The following is a 23,719-nucleotide window of genomic DNA, read 5'->3' as shown; positions in this document are numbered from 1 at the left end:
GATGTGTTCATGTATAGGTTAAATAAACAGAGTGACAACAGACAGACCTGTCATACTCCTTTCTCAATCCTACACAAATCAGTTGTTCCATACAGGGTTCTAACTGTTGCTTCTTGACCCGCATACAGGTTTCTCAGGAGACAGGTAAGATGGTCTGATGTTCCCATCCCTTTAAGAGCTTTGCATAGTTTCTTATGATCCACACAGTCAAAGGCTTTAGTGTGGTTGATGAAACAGAAGTAGATATTTTTATGGAACTCCCTTGCTTTCTCTATGATCTAGAGAATGTCAGCAATTTGATCTCTGGTTCCTCTGCCTGTTTTAAACCCAGCTTGGATGTCTGGCAGTTCTTGGTTCACGTAATGCTGAAGCCTAGCATGCAAGATTTTAAGCATGACCTTACTAGCATGGGAAATGAGTGCAATTGTCCTGTGGTTTGAACATTCTTTAGCATTATCCTTCTTGCGAAGTGTTGAGGATTGACCTTTTCCAGTGTCCTGTGGACACTGCTGGGTCTTCCAGATTTGCTGACATATTGAGTGCAACACTTTGATAGCATCATCTGTTAGGGTTTTGAATAGCTCTACTGGAATTCCATTGCATCCACTAGCTTCATTGACAGCAGTGTTTCTTAAGGCCCACCTGACTTCACCCTTCATGGATCACTGCCTTGTCATAGTGAAGGGGCTTGCATGACTCAGTGAAGCTATGAGCCATGTCAGGCCACCGAAAATGGTTGGGTCATAGTGGAGAGTTCTGACAAAACGTGATTCACTGGAGGAGGGAATGGCCAACCACCCCAGTATACTTGCTGTGAGAACCTCATGAACTGGCTGCCCAGCCGGTGTAGTGCTCCTGTTTTCCTATCTCATGGAGAGTCGCTGCCGACTAGGCACTAGTGTTCGGGTTGTCCCGGCAAGGTACAAATATGTGAGCCCGGAGCAGCTGGCTGGCTTTGATAAGTACAAGTACAGTGCTGCGGACACCAATCCACTCTCTCTGTATGTCATGCACCCATTTTGGAACACTGTAGTAAAGGTTTTCCTACTTGGCTGGCTCCAAATCTGATAAGCTTCTCTGGCTTTCTGCTGGTTGTGTTCAATTTTCTACTTATGGCATATGTTGATCCTGACTTTTATGCTTCAGCACCAGGTCACAAGCATGTACCCGACTAGGTCTGGATTGTAGTGGGCACCTCAGCTTCATGGCCTGCACTCTAGATGGTGTGGATGGAAACCAAACCCGCAGAACCAGTTCCAGCACCCCGCTGGGGGAGTTTTTGACCGCGGCCTGGAGAGTTGGTCATGTGTTTACTTTGTTGTCACCATGTATTCCATTTTTGGATGAGGATCATCTGGTTCCAGTGTGTTTGTTCTTTATCTCCTGCTATGGGTAGTTTTGTTTTCTTTCATCCTGTCTCACTGGGAAAAGTATAACACAGGGATTCTTTTCCTGCCATGGGGATATGACATTAGCCAGGTGACTATTTCTTTTGTCTACATAGTGACTGCGGCCGTGGGAGTTGAGGCCTGGTATGAACCTTTCCTGTTTAATTTCTTACATAGAGACCTATTCACTGCCATGATCATTGGTTGTGCACTGTGCGTGACTCTTCCAATGAGTTTGTTCAATTTTTTCAGAAGCTATAAAAATAACACATTGAAACACAGTTCAGTCTATGAAGCTGTGGTTCCCTTCTTTTCTCCATGTTTGCTATTCATTTTGCCTACAGCATGGATCCTCCTGTCACCTTTGGATATTTTAGAGTTACACCCTAGAGTGTTCTCCTTAATCGTTGGAACAGCCTTTGCCCACAGCACATGTCAGCTGATTGTCTGTCAGATGAGCAGTACCCGGTGCCCAACTTTGAATTGGTTGCTGCTTCCTCCTCTTGTGATTGTCATGGTGGTGATTGTAGGAGTAACCCCTTACGTTGAGAGCACTCTCCTGTTTGCCTTGACGGCTGCTTTCACTCTGGCCCACGTCCACTATGGAGTACGAGTGGTAAAGCAGCTGAGCAACCATTTTCACATTTACCCCTTCTCACTGAGAAAACCAAACTCGGATTGACTGGGAGTGGAATAAAAGAATATTGGCCTGCAATCTGCAGAAAGAAGTACTGTAAATAAGATGCTTGTAAATATTCATCCATCACTGCTAAACTAAACTGATCTGCTTAACAGACATGGGAACGCAGTGTGTGTGTGGTACTTGCACAGCAGGAATGATACATATCTGAACTTGTGGGATATTGGACCTAGTAACTCCCAGCTTACTTTTTTTTTTTTAATAAAACCATGTGTTGTTTTGGTTAAACGTAATAGCCCAGCAAAATGTTCCTTGTAGTTTAGGAGTCCATTATGCTTTGGTTCATACAGAGTTAAAGATGCTTGGATTTTATTTTTAAAACCCTCATATTGTTTAGGAACACTGATAACATTCAGAGGACCCAAGTCTCTGAGAAGGCAATGGCACCCCACTCCAGTACTCTTGCCTGGAAAATCCCATGGATGGAGGAGCCTGGTGGGCTGCAGTCCATGGGGTCGCTAAGAGTCGGGCATGACTGAGCGACTTCACTTTCACTTATATAAGTATTAGACACCAAAAAACTCTTCTGGAAGCTGTGCACTGGGTGTCACTCTAACGTGATTTGGGCGAGCCACTTTGTTAACAAACCTAGCCACTTTGATAACAAATATTAACATCTAACATTAGTGTCTTTAGATCTTTTCTCTTGGGATAATAATATTCCTCAGAGAACAGTATTCTAATAGTTGCTTTTCTAACATCTGTCACCTTCCTGCCAGAAATCTGGAGCAACGTAAGGAAAGACGCTGAGGGTCTCCACATTCAGTAGGTAAATTTCTCTCAGTCTCTCTAGCCTCAGTATGTACCAATGCTCTTAAGTAATTCTCTGCCTCTTTATCCTGTTTTATTTTCCTTCTTGGTGCCCTTCACTGCATGACTCATGATATATTCATTTGTTTGTTTATTCTTTGTCTTCTCCAAGTAGAATGTAAGGCCAGTGTCTCTTTTTGTTCATTACTTAACACCCAATATCTGACAACAAAATGTTGTATGTAGGAGGTGCTCAATGAAAATTCATGTAATGAGATAGGTTAAATCATTTGAAATTTCTGCTATTCAGCTATTTTTGACCTTCAAAATGCAACTTCATATAGTTCAAATGAAATTAAAGAGCATCCTCATGGCTAAGAGTTCTTAATGATTGGGAAGTGATTATAGGAGATATTGAATATCTTTTATATAGTATATTGTATGAAAGTAATTAATAAATAGTAAGTGAGGAAACTCAAGCCCAGAAAAGTTAAATGACTTGCTCAGGACCAGGCTGTATTAGGCAGTGTGGAACCAAGACCAGAATCTTATATGTACCAGGCACCATTGGAGGCTCTGGGGCAAACCACTGACTGCAGCAGACATGGTCTCTGCTGGGTGTTTCTGGGAGTGAGAGAGGCAAATGCCAAGCACGCAAGCATACGAGGATATTGAGTGGAATTGTTCTCAGTATCTTGCGGTTTCAGCCCCAAGCAATGGGCCATGTGAGCCCGCAAACTAAGGAGAGCAATGTGGAGCTGCCACATGCCCCTCCAGGGCCAGACTGGTCCTTCAGCTCTCACCCTGATGGCTGCAACCAGCCTGGACACTCAGAATGCAGAAGACAGGGGGCAGTCCCGGATCACGGGATAGTTCTCAGAATCAAAAGCACTGTGGCTTTATCTGTACCGTCTCTGTATTCAGACTGGGGATATGGTAAGGAGTGCCTAGCCTGAATGCTTCTACAACTTGGTGCAATTATGACTCCAGAGAGATTTAATGTGGTGAAATTATGAGTGTATATGAATCCTAAATGTTTAAGCAAAATGACAGAATAAAGTACGTATCATTCCTATTTCTCCCAGAGAAGATCAATGAGAAATCTTGAGGTGCTGAGTTAAAGATTCCCCTGTTCATGACTTAAATCAAGTAGGAGGGCTCTCCAACCATCTGGGCCTGAAAGAAGCAAGGTTGATGTCCATCACACTTCCATTTCTTGGTATCTGTGTGCATGTTGAAAGGAAATGAAAGACATTCAGCGAGCAGATGGCAGTCTGCATCAGGCCTACCAACTACACCTGTGTGTTGCAGGCCACAGTTACAATGGAAACAGCTGTTGACCTGGGCCAGTGTGTGTTAGTTTTCCATTAGCTCACCTTGTTCGCCAGGCCATTTGTAGCTCAGAACTGAGTAAATGGAGTCATATTGCCATGACTGACTTATTTCCATAGGTCGTTATGTAGAAAAACTGATAAAGCATGATTGCTTCAGAGGGGGGGAAAAGCCTGCTCAGAGATGCTGGGAGAGTTTCCAGGAAGGTCATTATTAACAAGGCTATTCAATAAACTCCCCGCCACCTGGAGGTACTTTACTGATCCCATGGCAGCCGGTGGGGGGTGGGGAGGAAGTCCGCTTGGATTGCTGTCAAATGTCAATGACGCATGGGCCGGAAGCTTAACATATCCATGTCTATGTTATTTTTCGATGGTGCACTTCCTCCTCTCTCTCCCTTCCTTTTCCCTTCCTTCTTTCAGGAACATTCTTGCCAGTGATATGGGAATGAAGTGTTTTATAAGGTGAATGGACTCTCAAGGGGTGAAACAGCACTTTTCTTCACTTATCTTACAATAGGAATCTCTGTGTCTCTTTTACCTGTTGAAATATACTTTCCAGGAAGGAAGGAACCATTCTGATCATCGGATCCTCATTGCCTGCCGTAGCGTCTAACATAGTAGGTGCTCAATAATGGCCACTGGCCGGAAGCATGGATGAACTGTGTATGTACACTGGGAGGAATTTGGGCCATGAGCCCAGATGGCCAATCTATGGAAGTCTTTAAATAGCACACTAGACATATAGCTATGGGCTGAAAATGGAATAAAAAATAAACACAAGCAGGAAAAACCTCTAAACACAACAGGATTTGTAACCAATATAGAGGTAAATGGCACTTGAAAATCTAATACTTAGGAAGTAATTTGTTATTTGGCTGCTTTTGTTATCACTGATAGAAATTCCCTAGCTCACTTTCTGGTTTTCCTTCTAATAAATTGACTTTGATTAAGATTCTTTTCTTGAAATTTACATTTATTAATTACAGATACTCTGCCAGGATGTATCTTTGTTTGTCCTGTAAATTACAGGAAGCCGATTCTATCACTATTTTTGAGATAAAGAAATTGAGGCTCATAAATAGAATGGCCAAGATTTGAACCCAGGCTTGCTTGACTGCTATATCTCACTGTCTATTAAACATCAGAAGGCCCTTTTAGTGCTCCCTAGATATACCTCATCCTCTTGAATTCTACGTAGAATAGAATTTCCTGAGAGCTTTGTTCTTCAGTCTTGCATTTGTTTCTTTGGCTCATGAATTTGATGACCCTGAAGTTGCACCCATGACCTTGAGAATTTGACCCGACCTGGGGTAGAGTTGGCTCTTCTAGCCAGTGAGTACTGTGGTAGCTGCCTTCAGAAGCCATGAGAAACTAGCACTTAGGGACGATTAACTCCACTTGCTCAAAGACACACCAGGGAGCGTGGCATTGGTCACAAAGGTGGATATCATGGACTTGGGTAGAAGATGAACCAGTCAGATGCCAAGGTGAAGGGTAAACTGGGAGGTCCTATTTCCAGATTTAAATGTTGTTCTTGTCTCTACAAAAGCAACATACCCTGCTGGGGGTTCCTTCACGCCATCCTGGCTGAAGTCTGCCATCTCTCTGCCTTTCCTCGGGCTGTTCCTTGGGAGCCACTCTCTCATTTCCTCTCTCTTCTGTGGTCTTTCTTCCTTGCTTCATGGATGCCTGCCCCGGACCCCGTCAATGCACACTGAAGAGAGCACCTTCATTGTCTTAGAAGATTAACTCCTAGATGTCTTTTCATCAATTTATACTCTAGCCCAAAGAAACAGAGCTTCGCTGACTTCCTGACGGCCTCTCTGCCCAGTGTTTGGAACAGGCATGGAGCCGCTCCACCATTTCTGAAAGGCAGGGTTGCTTTCTGTTCCTCACATCACTGACACCTTGCTTTCAGCCTGTCCTCTCTTTGTTCTTCCTGATTGGGCTCCCAAGCTGAACTGCAGCAGTTCTTTTCTAAGGGGCTTTGGAATTTCTTTAGTGCAGAAGTTGTTTGCGAATTAGGACATACAGCCCCTCTCTTTTGAGTCGGTCCTCCATTTTCTTTGCTTTCTTCCTATGAGAGCATCCATAGCATCTGCTTGAATGCAGGCAGGCCTATCTTTCCACTGTGATACTTGCTCTTCATTTGACAGGCAGGACTGTCTTAAGGCAGGGCTGAACACTCTGACAGCTGATAATGTTAGACGCCTTTTAAAATTTTGTTCCTTAAAGAGCATTGGATGACAGTGATGATGACCTACGGAAAGCAATTAAGGCTTCAGGATCATTTCTACCTGTGAGCTGGGAATGAGATGGCAGGGATCACCAAGGGACTCTTCATGATGAGTAATAGCTTCTCTGGGTAAGGTAGCTTCTGTAACAGTGAGGTTTTTTGTTTTGTTTTTTTTCTGCTAAAATAGGTAGATAAATGCACCTGAACTCTCAGATGCTGGTAGATCAACTTAATCCTCTCTATATTTTGCCAAAATATTCTACAGAGAGTGTAGCCACTTCCTCCTCCCCGAACCCCCAGCCAGGAACACCAAGTTTTCCTCTCTTACTAAAGTGTAGGGCTTTCAGAAAATTGCTTATTATCCCAGAAGATGTACAGCCCTGTAGAAGCTTCCCTAGGGAATAAAAGCAGCTACTGCTTTGAAGACTTGTGAATAGCTTCACATCTAAGTGTGGAACTGTAGTGTTCAAAGGCATAGCATGAGCAGTTTTGTCATTGGTGAGGCTGGTTTTTCTGGATATGGAGCATGTGATTTCCTGTTGGTAGAACCTGAGTTGTTGGAGCAATGGAAAGTCTTGTCATTCTTTGAGTCACTGGCAGAAGCACCTTAACAAATTATTGACCTGTTTGAGTGGTGGGAAGAAACCTGATTGAGATTTCTTAGTCTACCAGGATTCCAAAAATCTTCAGGCTTCGTTGGTGGCTCAGACAGTAAAGAATCTGCCTGCAATGCAGGAGACCAGGGTTCAATCCCTGGGTTGGGAAGATCCCCTGGGGTGGGGGCATGGCAACCCACTCCAGTGTTCTTGCGTGGAGAATCCCATGGACAGAGGATAGCCTTGTATGCTATCTTAAACTGATTGTTCTTGCTGAAAAGACTTAACATTTTGCCTATTATGAATGTGGGCATTAGGACTTGCAGTTGTTCATTTAGCATATGAAGTTGATATAAAACATGTGTAAAAACATTAAGATTGGGTACCTTGTGTAGAGAACCTCTTTTGCACCACTGAAAATTGGATAATTGCTGGATATTTAGATATACTTGGTGGAGAACAGCTGTTTCCATGGCATTGAAGCAATGTCTGCCTGAACCATATGTTTTCCAATACAAATACAAGGTTTTGTTTTGTTTTGTTTTAATTCAGAATGTTCTCATTCTTTATTGGAGTTCTGCTATTATGACAAATTAAAAGACAGCAGGAAATGTTTAGGACCACATAACACAGATCCATTTCCAGAAAACAGGTCAGTCTGTTTAGAAAAGGACATTCCATAAAAAATCCATTCTATGCCCATAGTAAGTTTCAGAATAGATTAAACACTTTGGACATAGAGAAGGTGTAATAGAAAGCATTGTGGACTGAAATAATTTGATTTCCATTCTCCAGGCTCAGGTTGAGGGAGGTGGGAATGCTAGATGATGAGAACACCATCCCAAGTCTTCTTTGTGGCTCAGCATATTATCAACTTCAATCTGAATAATTATGTGTCTGTGGGTACAGTGGGCACCTATGGCTGTTTAACGTGTTTTGAAAATACTCTTGTTTGTCTTGATCATGTCCCCATGTTTTTTGTTCTACCTGTTGAGATATGATGCAGAAGTCTGCACCAGAATCCCTTGCTGCTTCAGGTACAAAAAGAGCTCATAACCTAAATTTCCTCATTTGGACACACCTGCACCAGAGGCAGCTGAGGAAGGAACAGGGCTGGGATGTGTTCTCACATGGACTTGTCTCCTGGCACGCGTGGCAGCAGGCGGGGTCTTGCTTGTCTGAGGCCCAGGCCCAGGTATGCTCAGGGTTGGGCACTGGGGGTGGCAGCAGTAGCATTTTCTTTAGGACGCTTCCCCGTGGGTGGATGGGGATTGTTCTCAGGCACTTGATGACTCACTCGTTCTCCCTGTAAGTCTGCTTATCTGCTTCTCCTTGAGATTCTGGACACAAAACATGGTAACAGAGAAGTCATTTCACTTCAGCAGAAATAGATTAGAAGTGCTTCAGAAAAGGAAGAGTCAAAGCTGTCCATAGCATAGGGAAGTGGGAGGGGGGTTCAGGAAGGGGAACACATGTACACCCATGGCGGATTCATGTCAGTGTATGCCAAAACCAAGACAATATTGTAAAGGAATTAGCCTCCAATTAAAATAAATAAATTTATATTGAAAAAAAGATGATGAGAAAAATAAAAAACCTAGGCAGATAGATTTCATCTGCCTTCAAATTTGAAGGTTCTTTTCTTAATTAAATATGAGATTTTCCCCTTTAACTTTTCCCATAGCTGTACAAGGAAAGGCATTACAGAAAAAGATTTTGAGTATTTTCAGGGCTTATAAAATAGTATGAAGGAAATAAAAATTATCTAAATTCATCATTTGGGATAATTTGTCATTAACTTTTTTTTATGCTACAGGTTTATTGAGATATAGCTGACTTACAATGTTGTATAAGTTTAAAGTGAATAGCTGATGATCTGATACATGTATGTATTGTGAAATGATTCCCACAGTACAGTTAGTTAACATGTTCATCACTTCATAGTTATCTTAACATATCCATCACTTCATAGGTATCGTGTGTGTGTGTGTGTGTGTATGTACAGTGAGAACTTTTAAGATCTACTATCTTAGCAACTTTCACATGTAAAAATACAGTATTGCTAATTGTAGTTGCCATGTTGTATATTAGATCCTCAGAACTTATTCATCTTGTAATTGGAAATTTGTACTATTTGACCACTTTTATCCATTCCCTGCTGCCGCCCCTGCCTCTGCCTTATTTCAGTTAACATAGTGCTCTCAAAGTTCATTCATATTGTCACAGATGGCAGACTTTCCTTTTTTAAGGGTGAATAATATTCTATCTTTCATCTATATTATCTATCTATCTCACCTTTTTTCTATTCATCTGTCAGTGCACACTCAGCTAACTTCTTCTTGGTTATTATAAATAATCCTGCAGTGAAAGTGAGGATACAGATACCTTTTTAAGATAGTGTTTTCATTTCCTTCAGATATATACCCAGAAGTAGAAATACCAGATTATATTATAGTTCTATTCTTAATTTGTTTAGAAACCTCCATACCGTTTTCCATAGTGCCTATACCAATTTACATTGCAGCAGCAATGCACAGGTATTTCCTTTTCTCCACGTCCTCAACAGCACTTGTTATTGTTTGTCTTTCTGGTAATAACCACTGCCATTTTAATAGGAATGAAGTGATATCTAACAGTGGCATTGATTTGCAATTCCCTGAGATTAGTGGTGTTGAGCACCTTATCATGGACCTGTTGGCCATTTGTATATCTTTGGAAAAATGTCTATTCAGTTTCTTTGTCTATTTCTTAACTGGATTATTTTTTGTTTGTTTTTGCTATTGAGTTGTGTGATTTCTTATGTATATTGGATATGAACCTCTTATCAGGTATAGGATTTGTAAATATTTTCTCCCATTCCATAGTTTGCCTTTTCCTTTGGTTGATCATTTCTTTTCCCATGCAGAAGCTTTTTAGTTTGACATAGTCTCATTGGACAATTTTTTTTTAATCTTTTGTTGCTTATGTTTTTGGTGTCATATCCAAAAATTTATTGCCAAGACCAATAGCAAGGAGATTTTTCCCCTGTGTTTTCTTGGGAATTTTTTAGCTTCAAGTCTCACATATGAAGTCTTTAATCCATTTTGTTTTAATGTTTATGAGTGGTATACGATAGGAGTCCAGTTTCTCTCTGTTGCATGTGAACATTCCTTTTCCAACATCATTTTTTGAAGAGGCAGTCTTTTTTGCATGGAGCATTGTTGGTCCTCTTGTCAAATATTAGCTGACTGTATATATGTGGGTTTATTTCTGAGCTCTCAATTTTGTTCTGTTGGTCTATGTAAATGTTTTGGTGCCAGTATCATACTGTTTTGTTTATTATAGCTTTGCGTATTGTTTGAAATCAGAAAGTCTGATACTGCCAGTTTTGTAGTATAGTTTGAGCTCAGGAAGTGTGATACTGCTAGAATTTCAGTAAAATACTAGCAAGCCAAATTCAACAGTGCATTAAAATGATCATACACTATGATCAAGTGGAATTCATTCCCGGGGATGCAAGGCTGGTTAAACATATGCAAGTCAATCAATATATGAAGCATCACATTAATAGATGGAAAATTAAAGATCAAAATTATATGATCATCTCAATAGATGCAGAAAAAGCATTTGATAAAATCAACATCCTTTCATGATAAAAGCTCTCAACAAATTTGGTGTAGAGGGCAATGTACTTCAACGTCATAAAGACTGTATATGACAAGTCCACATCTAACATGATACTTAGTGGTGAAAGGTTGAAAGCTTTTCCTCTAAGGTCGGGTTCTCACTTTCATTGTGCCTATTTGCCATAGTCCTGGAAGGCGTAGAGGTCTTTTTAGAGTATAGTCCACAGACCTTTGGAGGCTCCCAAACCCTTGAAACCCTATAAGGGTGTCTGCAAAGACAAAACTATTTTTGTAATAATCCTGACATCGTTTCCCTTTTTTCCTTTAACATTTGCACTAATGGTACAAAAGCAATGAATAATAATTGCTTATTATTGCTAAATAATTCAGCTTATTTAGGCTACACTCATCTGGACAGCCCTGCTTCACACTGTGGGTTGACTGGATTTGGTTCCAGAATGTGAATCTGCTCCATATACATTTGTTTTGGAAACAGGCTGAAGGGGCTGTAGCTCCCAGGAGCATACTCTTCTCTTAGCACTGACACGCTGAAAAGCAAGAGCCAAGCCAAACTGTGGGAACAGATTTAAGACCTTGATTGTATCATGTCCACTGATAGACCAAAGCAGATGAAGCTTAGCATCCATAGGCCGTGAAAGTACACTGTCCACTGGGGCAGAGAGAGTAGCATGAATACTAATGATCAGCAGTGGTACCAACGACATCACTAGTCATTATATTCTTCACCATCATGAACTCATGGGTAAGAAAACCCCCTGAATCCCATGACACTCAAGACAACCCTTGGTGGAGCACTTTGCTGTGTACCTAATAATCATGGTTGTCTTGAGGAAGAGCATTTGTGAAGTTTGAGTTGCATGTTGAATGAGCTGTTTTGTTTTTGTTTTTGTTTTTTTCATGACATATCATCTTTACTTAAAAAAGAGTGACTGGAAGACAAGCTAGTTATTCTGAATTGGATATTTGGCAGAAATTTATTGATAATGAATAAAGTGAGCCTGCTACTTCATGGCAGACACCACTGGCAGTATTTGTGGCAAATGATACAATTTTAGCTTTCTGGTGAAATTAAAATTTTTGAAAATTTGTATCTACCATCATGAGCTTGACAACTTCTTAATACTTAAAGACTTTTATGAGATTGTAACCATAATAGCAAATATGCTTTTAAAAAATATTGTATGATAAAAATGTGTCAACAGTTGAAATGTGTATATGACTCATTGAATCAATATTTTCCAACTAACAGTGCATGGTCTTAGAAAATTATGTGTGGGTAAAAATTCTATTTAAAGTTTAAGATAGACCAATGGATTTTAGTCTTAGAGAGTGCAAAAAGTTTGATTCCATTTCAGAGTCTACTTGCTTCTACTCTTTGAGAAGCTGCTGGTTGAGTTTTGATGCAGCATCAAAGAAGAATATCCATAAGTATACTGCTTCCTTTCTTCCATTTTCATGTATATTTTTGAGAGACTACATTTTCTTTATATACTTCAACCAAAACATAATTTTGTAGCAGGCAGAATGCTGAAGTAGGTAACAGAATCCAACCTTCTATTAAGACAGTAAAGAGATTTGCAAAAGTATAAACCAATGGCATTCTCACTAACTTTTTGTTTTGGAAATAGTTATTATTTTTTAAAAATATGTCATTTATGCTGGTATACATTCACTTTATTATTGTAATTCTGGAATTAATAGCTTAAACCTTTTTTAATTTAAAAAAGTTTCAGTGGATATAACCCACATTAACAAAAGCTCTTTGAGGTCCTTAGTAATATTGAGTGTAAAATAGATTTGATTCCAAACGAATTTTTAATTGCTGCCTGAATAAATCATTCTTGGGGAATTTTGCATTTCAGTTTTATGAGGCTATACCAAGCAAGTTATATAGTCAGCAGTAGATTAGGATGACCTCCCAATTTGGATATGAAACAGGGAATAACAATCAGTATCAGTCACATAAATAATTAAGTCCAAAAGAAAAACAAAGCTTTAAAAAGCCTGACCCTTTGTTCACACGCACTAAAGACCCATGAGGTTGGTTACTCACACGAGATGGTAAATGCAGCTCTCGGTCTCTAGGGAAGCTCTTTGCTTTGCCATGTCACATACATGCTTTTTTGATGTCAGATACTGGTCTTCTGTGTGCTTTCCTTGTGTTTAATACCTCCAACATATGGCTTGTTTCTCTGTCTACCTTTTACAATGTCATTTCACTGGGGCTTTGAGACTAGCATGAGGAATAATCAGAAGACTACAGTTCTGTTTTAAGTGGGTTTCCTTATTGAAAGTACATAGCATTATATGACATTCTTAGGACTCAGTGCTTCTGCTGATGGCATATAATACAGAGTTGAATAAAACTATTCAGTTCGACATAGTCAAGTGTATTATTACCTGATATAGAGCATAAAAACAGAAGAGGGAAAGCAGCTGGGTGAAAATAGCCAGAGAAAGAAAAGAAAGATGTTTTCCTGCTGCTTTTCTGATGTCAGCACTTCTTTTTCTGAGCTTTGAATGTATCTCTTCATTTCCTCTCTCCCTGGGACTCTGGCTTCTCAGCTCGAGTTTGATAGAACTTGAAGCATGCCGTCGGTACAGTGAAGTCACCTGTGCTCAAATGTGTCCTCGCCACTTATTAGCTCTGTGACCTTGATCAAGCGACTTCGCCTGTCTGTGCTCTAGTTCCCTTTCTCTAGGATGGAGATAATAATTGAGTCTACATCACTGAATGAAGATTAAGTGAAACAATCCACGTGCCACGCTCAGCATCTTACCTGCTACCAGTGAGTCCTCTGTGGATATCAGTCACAACTCATGCCCTCATCGGTGCTTTTATCTCAACTGTACTTTAAATGAGTAGGAAAAACAAAAGAGCTATATTAGATACTTCAACAAATGCATGTTAAATTAATATATACCAGGCATTGTGCTAGGGTTAGGAGATACAAGATGAATGAAAACAGTGTCCAGAAGGGCAGATGCCTTGTCCAGGTAGCATATTATTTTATTCCTAGCCTCTATCCAGCTGTCTGACATAGAGTAGATATTTTTAAAATGTGTGCCAAAATCAACTAATCAGCCTATGAGGTAACTACAATTACTCTTACCATTTTGCAGGTAAGCTAAAAGGTAGGAAGATTCATTTATTCCATGTCACCTAGCTGTTGCTGCTGCTGATGCTAAGTCGCTTCAGTCATGTCTGACTCTGTGCGACCCCAGAGATGGCAGCCCACCAGGCTCCCCCGTCCCTGGGATTCTCCAGGCAAGAACGCTGGAGTGGGTTGCCATTTCCTTCTCCAGTGCATGAAAGTGAAAAGTGAAAGTGAAGTCTCTCAGTTGTGTCCGACTCTTCACGACCCCATGGACTGCAGCCTACCCAGCTCCTCCGTCCATAGGATTTTCCAGGCAAGAGTACTGGAGTGGGTTGCCATTGCCTTTTCCTGTCACCTAGCTAGTAAGTGACAATCAGAACTGAAACCACCTCGGCTTGACTCAGCTTGGAGTTGGTATGCTGCGTCTCTAGGAAGGCAAGGCTAACACTGGCTATCATGATGCTTGAGAGGTATGCATTGGGATCCTTAATTTCTAGTTTCTAAAGAGTGTCATCACCCTGCAGGTAATCCAGCCATTCCACAAAATATATCCTAAGTATTTACTGAGTATTCACGTTTGTGAATAGGACACTGTACTAATGTTTGTGGACCTATCAGTTGACATGAAAGATGTTCGTGAAACTTACACCCCATCCAGGGGGACAGCCGCTAATTAATTAATTATGTGATTTGCCTTTGTGATGAATGCTGTATGCGAGTGTTTATCAGAAATTCTAACTTAATCTGATCAAGTGGTCAGAAAGTCTATCCCAGTGAAGGGATTTTTAAATTGAGCTCTGAAAGGCAAATAGAAAATAATTAACTAGACAATAAATTGAGAACCTTTCTGGCAGAATAGTAGGTACCCAACACGGATTCGGGACACTGCTGTAAAAGGAAGAAGCCCGGGGGTGAGAAAGGCAGTAAGATGCATGAAGCTATAGAGACAGGATAGGGCCAGGTTAACCAGAACTTCAGAACCAGGTTAAGCATTTTGGTCTTCCCCTAACTTACAGTAGGATTTATAGAAAAGTGTGATGTGACAAGATACACAGTTTAGAAAAATCACAGTCTGAAAGGACTCACAGGCGAACTCTGTTGAAAGATGGCAGTGTAGACCAGGACAATGAACTGGAGGTGGAGAAAAGTGGGTAGATTCGAAAGATATACCCATGGGATAGACTTTATAGACTCAGTAACATAGATCAGGTAGATGAGCAGGAGGCCAATCCTATTTTGTGGGACCTGAAGCTTATGGAACTGGGAAGCTCCTCCAGAAATTGATTTTCTATAAAAAGGGAGGTCCACAGACCTTGCATGCAGAACTCAATGAGGTCGAGATGATTAAGGGAAGGGGCTTCCTTTCCTGCAGCTCATTTTACTGAAGGACAACCCTTTCCCCAAAATCTTTTGCAGCATTTCTCTCAAGCGTGGGAGGTTGGATAGAAAAATAGATGATCCGTTTCAATTTTAAGACTCTCTGACTGTGGCGGGTAGAAAACAATTTAGGCAGGTGCGTTATCTGTGAGACAAGAAGGCAATCCACACCCATGCTCCGGTAGCAAAACACAATTATTTAACAAGATACTTTTGAAAGAATAATGTACACTTGGACAACAGAGATAAACTGAGTGGTACTCAACAAACTGGAACAATGACCACTCTGTCTATTATGGACATGAGTGACTGGGTGGGTACCTTCTTTTCTCTTCTCAGTTGTCGCCCCTCATGAAGATGAGTTCCAGCTCTTCCTGGGATCACTGTGGGTGGACTCTGACTCATCCCCTCATTGGTAACGGTTGGCACCTGTTTTCTGTCAGCTAATGTGTGCTGCAGCATTTTGTACTGAGGCAAGGAGGAGGCACGAGCTGTACACGCTCAGAAATAATCAGGCAAGAGGTGGTTGTAAGCCTTACTTGTGATAGAACCCAGAATCATGCTGGGAAAGTATTAACTGGAGATGGTTTGCTGGAGGATCACGTCTCCCCACACGAGCTGAGAGAATACTAATCCTGGAAGATGGTCCAGGAAACAGGGGTTATGTCTGGAGAAATGAATATCCCTCTTGAAGAGTGAGGATCCAAAGCATTGTTTTGAGAGGACTTCTGAGAAGTCCTATACAGTAAAGGAAAAAAAAAAAAACAACTCACTGTTCATTCACCTTTTCACTGCTGCACGTGACCAGGGAGTCCCTTTTTAAGATACCTACCCACACACACACACCCACCACAGATTAAGAATATACTTTGGGGGATAAAAAGATACATTAACATCAAGACAGGAAGGGCAAGGAATGGGGAGAAAAATAAAATGGCCCACCATAGTAGAAAACACCTAGAGTTTATGCCCAGACTAGCGACATCCTGGTTTTCAATATGTTTCGGTAGCCCTTGGGCTGGACTACACATAAATTCATGTGGAGCTGATTCTTGATCCAAAGGATGCCTGAGTTAGTGGGTTGGTCTCTTGGTCCTTTAAGAAAAGGGCTGTGGTTCATTTCAAAATAGGTCAATGTGATTACTGAGAAGGACAAATGCCTCTCTCATTTTTCAATATATTGAGATTTGAAATTTTGAGTAAAGAAGCAGCATAAAACTATCTAGTTGTTCCTGGAAGTGTAAGATTGTCTTGTAAGGTATCAGTTTGAAAAATTTGGAGCTATAACTGAAAAGTCAAAGAGGATGACATAGTGAAGAGTCAGGGTCAGATAGACCAATTTTAAAATTCTGGCTTGGCTCTGTGATCTTGGGCCAGTGACCTCACCTCTCTGAATCTCATTTTCAGTATCTGTAAAACATTACCCTTGTAGCATAATGCAAGCATTAGAATAATACCTCCATTCTCATGAATTATCTCATTATTGACAAAATATAGAACCCATATGCTTAATATGCAGTAAATGTTCACTTAATAAAAAGCTATTTCTATTCATTCTAATGGCAGAAGAGAACTGATAGTATGAGACACATAGTATCCATTTGATCCCATGCTATAAATATTTTCTAAGATGTATGTCCTCTTTTTGTCTTGCTAATGTAAGGCAATAGCCTGAAATTTCTGCCAGGTTAAAAACCTCATTTCTGCTGCTTGTTATCTATGTGACCTTGAGCAAATCACAGCACCTCTCTCTGCCTCAATTCTCTAATCTAAAAATAGGGACATATATTATTTATCTCATATTTCTTTTGCAATTCCTGGGTGCCTTCAGCTGAGCAATGCACTGTGCTGCTGATACAATAAAGGACTCGTTGTTTTTAACGTCAACATTTCTCAATATTTTATAAAATGCTTGCATTTGAAAATTCCCAACTCATTTCACACACAAAAAATGATTGGCCGTGAGACAAATTTAGCTCACGATTTCCTTTTTTCTTCATCTCCTTTCTCTTCAGTTGTCACCTCTAGCTTTCCTTGGCTTTGAGTAGCTGTTCTTTGACACTCCCTTCTCATTGTGGTCCAGTCTTTATTGGCTACAATTAAATGGTTTCCCGTGTGACCCTAGGAGAAATTTGCCATTGGAATGACAATTCTCAAGGCACCATCACTTTGACCAGCAATAATTTATGGTATTTCCATCTTCTTTTTCGATTCTAATTTTTTTTCCTTTCTTAAATTTGTAGACAAGAACTACAAATTCACATCTACTTGACTCTCTTTTCACAGCACCACGATAGTAATACGAGCAGTAGTTTCACTAATAATAAAAACTAACATTTATTGAAAATTTATTAGGCATAGGAACCATACTAAATAACTTATCTACATTATCTTATTTAATTTTATGAGCAGTAGACTTCATTGTCATAAATGAAGAAGCAGAACTCAGAAAGGTGAAGTAACCTTCTCAGGAGCACACAGCTAGAATACAGTAGAGTCAGAATTCACATTCACTTGCAGCTGATGGAAGAACCTACACCTTTAGCCACTTTGGGTTGTTGTTGCATTTTCAGACTTTTTTTTTTTTTTTTTTGCCCTTTTTAAAAGCCTCTTGATGAAAGTGAAAGAGGAGAGTGAAAAAGTTGGCTTAAAGCTCAACATTCAGAAAACGAAGATCATGGCATCCGGTTCCATCACTTCATGGGAAATAGATGGGGAAACAGTGGAAACAGTGTCAGACTTTATTTTTTGGGGCTCCAAAATCACTGCAGATGGTGACTGCAGCCATGAAATTAAAAGATGCTTACTCCTTGGAAGGAAAGTTATGACCAACCTAGATAGCATATTGAAAAGCAGAGATATTACTTTGCCAACAAAGGTCCATCTAGTCAAGGCTATGGTTTTTCCAGTGGTCATGTATGGATGTGAGAGTTGGACTGTGAAGAAAGCTGAGCACCGAAGAATTGATGCTTTTGAACTGTGGTGTTGGAGAAGACTCTTGAGAGTACCTTGAACTGCAAGGAGATCCAACCAGTCCATTCTAAAGGAGATCAGCCCTGGGTGTTCTTTGGAAGGCATGATGCTAAAGCTGAAACTCCAGTACTTTGGCCACCTCATGCAAAGAGTTGACTCATTGGAAAAGACTCTGATGCTGGGAGGGATTGGGGGCAGGAGGAGAAGGGGACGACAGAGGATGAGATGGTTGGATGGCATCACCGACTCGATGGACATGAGTCTGAGTGAACTCCAGGAGTTGGTGATGGACAGGGAGGCCTGGCGTGCTGCGATTCATGGGGTCGCAGAGTCGGACATGACTGAGCAACTGAACTGAACTGAATAATGATGCAAGAAGTAAGTGTCAAGGATATAAGGCAGAACCAGACATAGAGGCTACTCTCCTCACACCAAAACATCATCTAGATTGATGATCAAAACAGATAAGTCATCTCTTGCTGGGGCTGCAAGAGACAGAGATAGAGCTAACGGTAGAAGAAAACAGTCACAACAGCCTTGAAGGAACAGATCTGAGATTGTTTCCCCCTACCTTCTCCTATGAACAAGAACCCTTTTTGAGCCTGTGGGCTCTTCCCCAGGTAGGTAAATGTTCAATGAAGATACCTACAACATGGGCTTCTATGGAGGTAGAGGGTGTGTGGCTGTGGATGAGAGTGAAAGTGCTTTGTGGAGTTCCGGGCAAACTGTTTGGAATACAATGGAGGCCGGTTTTAAAAACCAGGAAGTGATTTTTGCCTCCTTTGCACATGCCCTGGGAATGGTGGACACATAATGGCCATAGTCACCTCTTTGTCATGCACTGATGATAAGAGTGCGTGTGTTAGTCACTCAGTTGCATCTGACTCTTTGTGATCCCATGTACTGTAGACCGCCAGGCTCCTCTGTCCATGGGATTTCCCAGGCAGGAATACTGGAGTGGATTGCCATTTCCTGCTCCAGGGGATCTTCCTGATCCAGGGATCAAACCCAGGTATCCTGCATTGCAGACAGGTTCTTTACCATCGGAGTCCCTAGGAAGCCAAGAATAGTGCTCACTTAGGAGGAGGCAATGGCGACCCACTCCAGTACTCCTGCCTGGAAAATCCCATGGACGGAGGAGCCTGGTGGGCTGCAGTCCATGGGATTGCAGAGTCAGACACGACTGAGCGACTTCACTTTCACTTTTCACTTTTCACTTTCCTGCATTGGAGAAGGAAATGGCAACCCACTCCAGTGTTCTTGCCTGGAGAATCCCAGGGACGGGGGAGTCTGGTGGGCTGCCATCTATGGGGTCGCACAGAGTCGGCCATGACTGAAGTGACTTGGCGGCAGCAGCAGCAATATACAAGCAATATAAATTATACAAATGTAAATTGCAGCCTAAAACCGAAGTGAGCAAAAGCTTCATTATTTTGTGACAGAACTTGATTTCTGTTAAAAGTTGCGTTTCTAATTAGTGGTATGAACTTGATCTCAGCCAATCACATTTTCTTCCCTTACTCGGGGGTTTCATCTAGCTTCTGAGAGAGGCCAGTGGACTGTGACAGTTTTGGATGAGGGAGAGACGGGAGCAGAGACGTCTGCTCTGAGCTACCTTCTACTGAAGCCATTGTCAGCTGAAACATCCATTCTAGTCTTTGGGAAGTCTTATGCTGATGATCAGTGTGGCTCCATTGTGTTACTCCTTGCAGGTTTGCGAGAGTCAGTTTTTCTCTCTGCTTTTGTTTACCTCCTAAATAAACTACCTGAACCCAGTCCTTCATTGTCTGAGGCTCTGCTTTTCGGAGGAGCTGAACTAAGACAGATCTTTAAAGATGAAAATTTCAGAGCTTGGGTAGGGTCTTTGTTTATCCTTGGGATCAGTATTAAGAAGTTTATGGCTTAATACTGGCTCGTTTTTTGTACTCTAGGCTCAGGAATGGAGAAGGCAATGGCACCCCACTCCAGTACTCTTGCCTGGAAAATCCCATGGATGGAGGAGCCTGGTGAGCTGCAGTCCATGGGGTCGCGAAGAGTCGGACACGACTGAGCGACTTCACTTTCATTTTCACTTTCATGCGTTGGAGAAGGAAACGGCAACCCACTCCAGTGTTCTTGCCTGGAGAATCCCAGGGACAGGGGAGCCTGGTGGGCTGCTGTCTATGGGGTCGCACAGAGTCGGACACGACTGAAGCGACTCAGCAGCAGCAGCAGCAGCAGGCTCAGAAAGGCACAGTTTGAAAGGGATAGTATTGGTAGTGGAATGAACATGTGGAACTTTTTCTTTCATTATTTTGTGATACAGTAAGGCTGTGTAACCAACTACTCAAAGACTGTTGTCAAGGTGACAAGTTCAGTTTATTTAGGCTGCACTCATCTGGAGAGCTCTGCTTCAGACTGTGAGTTGCCTGGATTTAGCTCCAAAATGTGAGTCTGTCTTGTATACATTTGTTCTGGAAACAGGATGAAGGGGCTGTAGCTCCCAGAAACATGCTCTTCTCATAGCACTGACTCACTGAAAAGCAAGATACAAGCCAAACAGATTTAAGATCCTTGATTGCCTCCTGTCTGCTAGTATTTCACTGACCAAAGCAGATCAAGCTTAGCATCCATAGGCCACGAAGGTACACTGTCCACCAGGGCAGAGAGAGTAGCGTGAATCATAATCACCATCACGTGTATTAGTGTTATAGCCTTGCAAAATTATCAGGCAGTTAGGAAATGCGCTTCCTTCTTCTGGGTTTAAATTTATATTTAGGAATTGTCTGTCCTTGGGACATGTGTGTGTATTTGTGTTTTTACTTGCAGCCTGCACATGGTTAATCCAGGACTTACTAAGTGGACATTCCAAAGAAATCAAACTATCTTTAATCCCCCTGGTGGGAAGACTTTGAAGATGGCTAGATGTGGAGAACACAAACAAGCTGAATAGTCCTTATGGAATTCTTGAGAAATCATTTTGGTTTTACTGAGTATTTATGACTTAGGAAGGGGAATGCAGTCTGGGGGGGAACCAACCTCTGCGTAGGAAGGCGTCAGATTCTGAAATGGTGGGTGCAAAATCCTGGAATAAGGGTTTGGAGCAGGAGAGAAAATGGGCTGAGAATAGGAGGTCACAATTAGAAACTAGGGGGCTTCTGACGAGGGGCCCCTGAGTAGAATTTAATGCTGGTTGCTGTAATCCGGCCGGTAAACAAAGTCACAATTAGTAAACTGTTGCAAATGAGCGCTCTCACATGCTGTCCCTGTAGTTATTATTTTTTTTCCTCAGCACTTCAGTTAATGCTGTCACAGAACTTTGTGTGTTGTCAAAAAAAAAAAAAAAAGTGAAAGACTGGTCTATAAAGCAAGGTGAAATATACCTATTAAAGTAGACTCTTAAATTGCCTTTAAGAAAGCCCATTGAACTTAATGTAAACCTTCGCCTTTTAGTTTTTACAGTTCATTTAGGAAATATAATAAGAGAAGGAGATCCTGTTTTTGTTGGAAACATAAGCTTCTTTTTTCTTTTTGACTTCGTGAGGAACCATTTATTCTTCAGATTTATAAGCATATTGTACATATTCTGGTTAATACATCAAGCGTATAATGTGGGAGTTCCTTTAAAAATGCTAAGATCACACATGTTAAACTCAGCTACACATTATATTAGGTTATGAGACAAACGTCACTTTTAATACCACAACATATACATATTACACTTTTTTTTTTCTCACTGACAGAGGAACATGCCTTTCAAAAATATTTTATTGGATGAAATGTTTTTACTCTCAGGAAAATTTTGGTTTTTAATATAATTTATTATGCCTTTTAAAATTCTGTTTGATAAAAGCATTTGGTAAAGCATTACAAATACCTGTAAAGAAAATATAGTTTAAAATTCTGAGGGAAATATTATATAAGTTTCCTCTTTTTACATTTTCACAAAAATCCACACAGGTACTAAGAAAGACTGACAAAAATATTTCAAGTCTGAACAATATGTTCCAGGTTGGAAACATTCAAACATGACTTTATTTAACTATTAAAGCTTCTCTTGATTGAACCTTTGGCTATGGTCCAATGGTTGGTTGGGGTTTTAACCAGAAAAAGATACTGTTAGAAGGATGAAAAAGAAAGCTTCATACAAATTAGCACTAGTTTGGGAATGGGGTCAGGAGGTGTTTTCATCTGTTATTTTTTATTGGCCTCTCTGGGCCTTAGCTTTATTTTTTCATTGATTTATTTTTAACTCATTGAAAACTTAGTTATTTTTTTTTATGGTAACTCTCTGGTACTTTTCAGCTTTATGTAATACTTTTTGATGTGCTGCAATTTTCCAAAATTCTATTTAACACTGTGAATCATACAACATGTGATACCTCCATGATAGAGAGATACTGCCATTCCTTCAGGGGGACATCCTCGATACATCGTGCATATTGCTCTAGAACTACCCTCATTCTGCACAATCGGGGGTGAAAGTCTGTCTTACCTAATTCACTTTAAAGCAAGTGACAGACCCTAGGGTTCCCCTGATATAGTTCAATGGAGTTCTCTTCCTGGTCCAGTGACCTAATGAAGTTCAGACTTCATGGAAGGATCGCAAAGAGCCGACTGAGTGGGAGAATGCAAGTACTGTCAGTGACTGGAGCCTTTGTGAGAGCGAGAAACTAGGGGCTTGGCAATTCATGAATTCGAATAAGTGAGCCTCTGGGTGAGGTGAGATAAAACACGTGAGTCAAACAAGATTTCAGAGGTATTTTCAAGGGTCTAAAATGCCTTTTCTTTTTTGGCCAATAAATTAGATTGTGAAAAATTCTTGTAATTATTGATGATCATACAGTTCCTACCTGAAAGAAGTTGGGGATATTTTTTTCCTAATGCCTTTACACTGTGCGTGTTCATTTAGTGCAGGAATAGGCAAAGTCAAATGCCTACTGAACGCGCCGGTCAGGCGGCCGTGATAAGCAGCATGGGTGAAGAGGTACCGTGGGGACGTGCGTCCAAGTCTGTAACTGCTAGGCAGCTGCTGCTCAGCTCCGATCAGCTGCTGCTGCGAGGGGAGATGCATCTGACAGTCAGGTTTTATGTGAAATCTCACAGTTTCAATAATCACTCCCATTTTTAAAACATTTAACGTGCCAAACAAAATCTAGCTGAGGGTCAGATGCTGCCTGTGGGTGGCCAGCCTGTGTCCTCTGAGTAGAAGCTTGGAAACAATTTGAGAATTTGGAGACTATCATCCATAAGACTGGAGAAGCACCTTTGGTGTCAAAGAACATAAACTCAAAGATCCAGAAAAACCTGCTCTAACGAATGTAGTTTAAAACACAACAAAACCTTCCATTGGCTCTCCCTATGATGAACATGTTCCTGTTATTACATTGCTTTTCCATGTTATGAGTGGTGGTTTCCTGTTATAACTATTAAAAAAAAATTATGACTAGGAATTGGCCAAGTCCCTAATACAAGTTTGTTCTAATAAAGCGGTATCAATAGCTCTCTCAGTATTTACTTTGTGGCTGAGAAAGGAGAAGGTGAGGGGGAAGAGAGGAAGGCCAGCGCTCACAGCCTGGGTCGCAGTCACCTTCAGATCCATGGAGGCCTCTCCATGGTACACCACGCAAAGAATATTCTGAAACTGCTCACACCAGCCAGT

General features: G+C 41.0%; 1 pseudogene; it reads left to right on the top strand.

Annotated features, from left to right (window-relative positions):
- Positions 1 to 490: 490 nt before the first annotated feature.
- On the top strand, positions 491 to 13,913 carry LOC123335201 (annotated as a pseudogene).
- The last annotated feature ends 9,806 nt before the right edge of the window (positions 13,914 to 23,719 follow it).

The sequence above is a fragment of the Bubalus bubalis genome, chromosome 9 (assembly GCF_019923935.1).
Source record: "Bubalus bubalis isolate 160015118507 breed Murrah chromosome 9, NDDB_SH_1, whole genome shotgun sequence".
NCBI lineage: Eukaryota > Metazoa > Chordata > Mammalia > Artiodactyla > Bovidae > Bubalus > Bubalus bubalis.
This window is presented reverse-complemented; position numbering and strand designations above follow the sequence as displayed.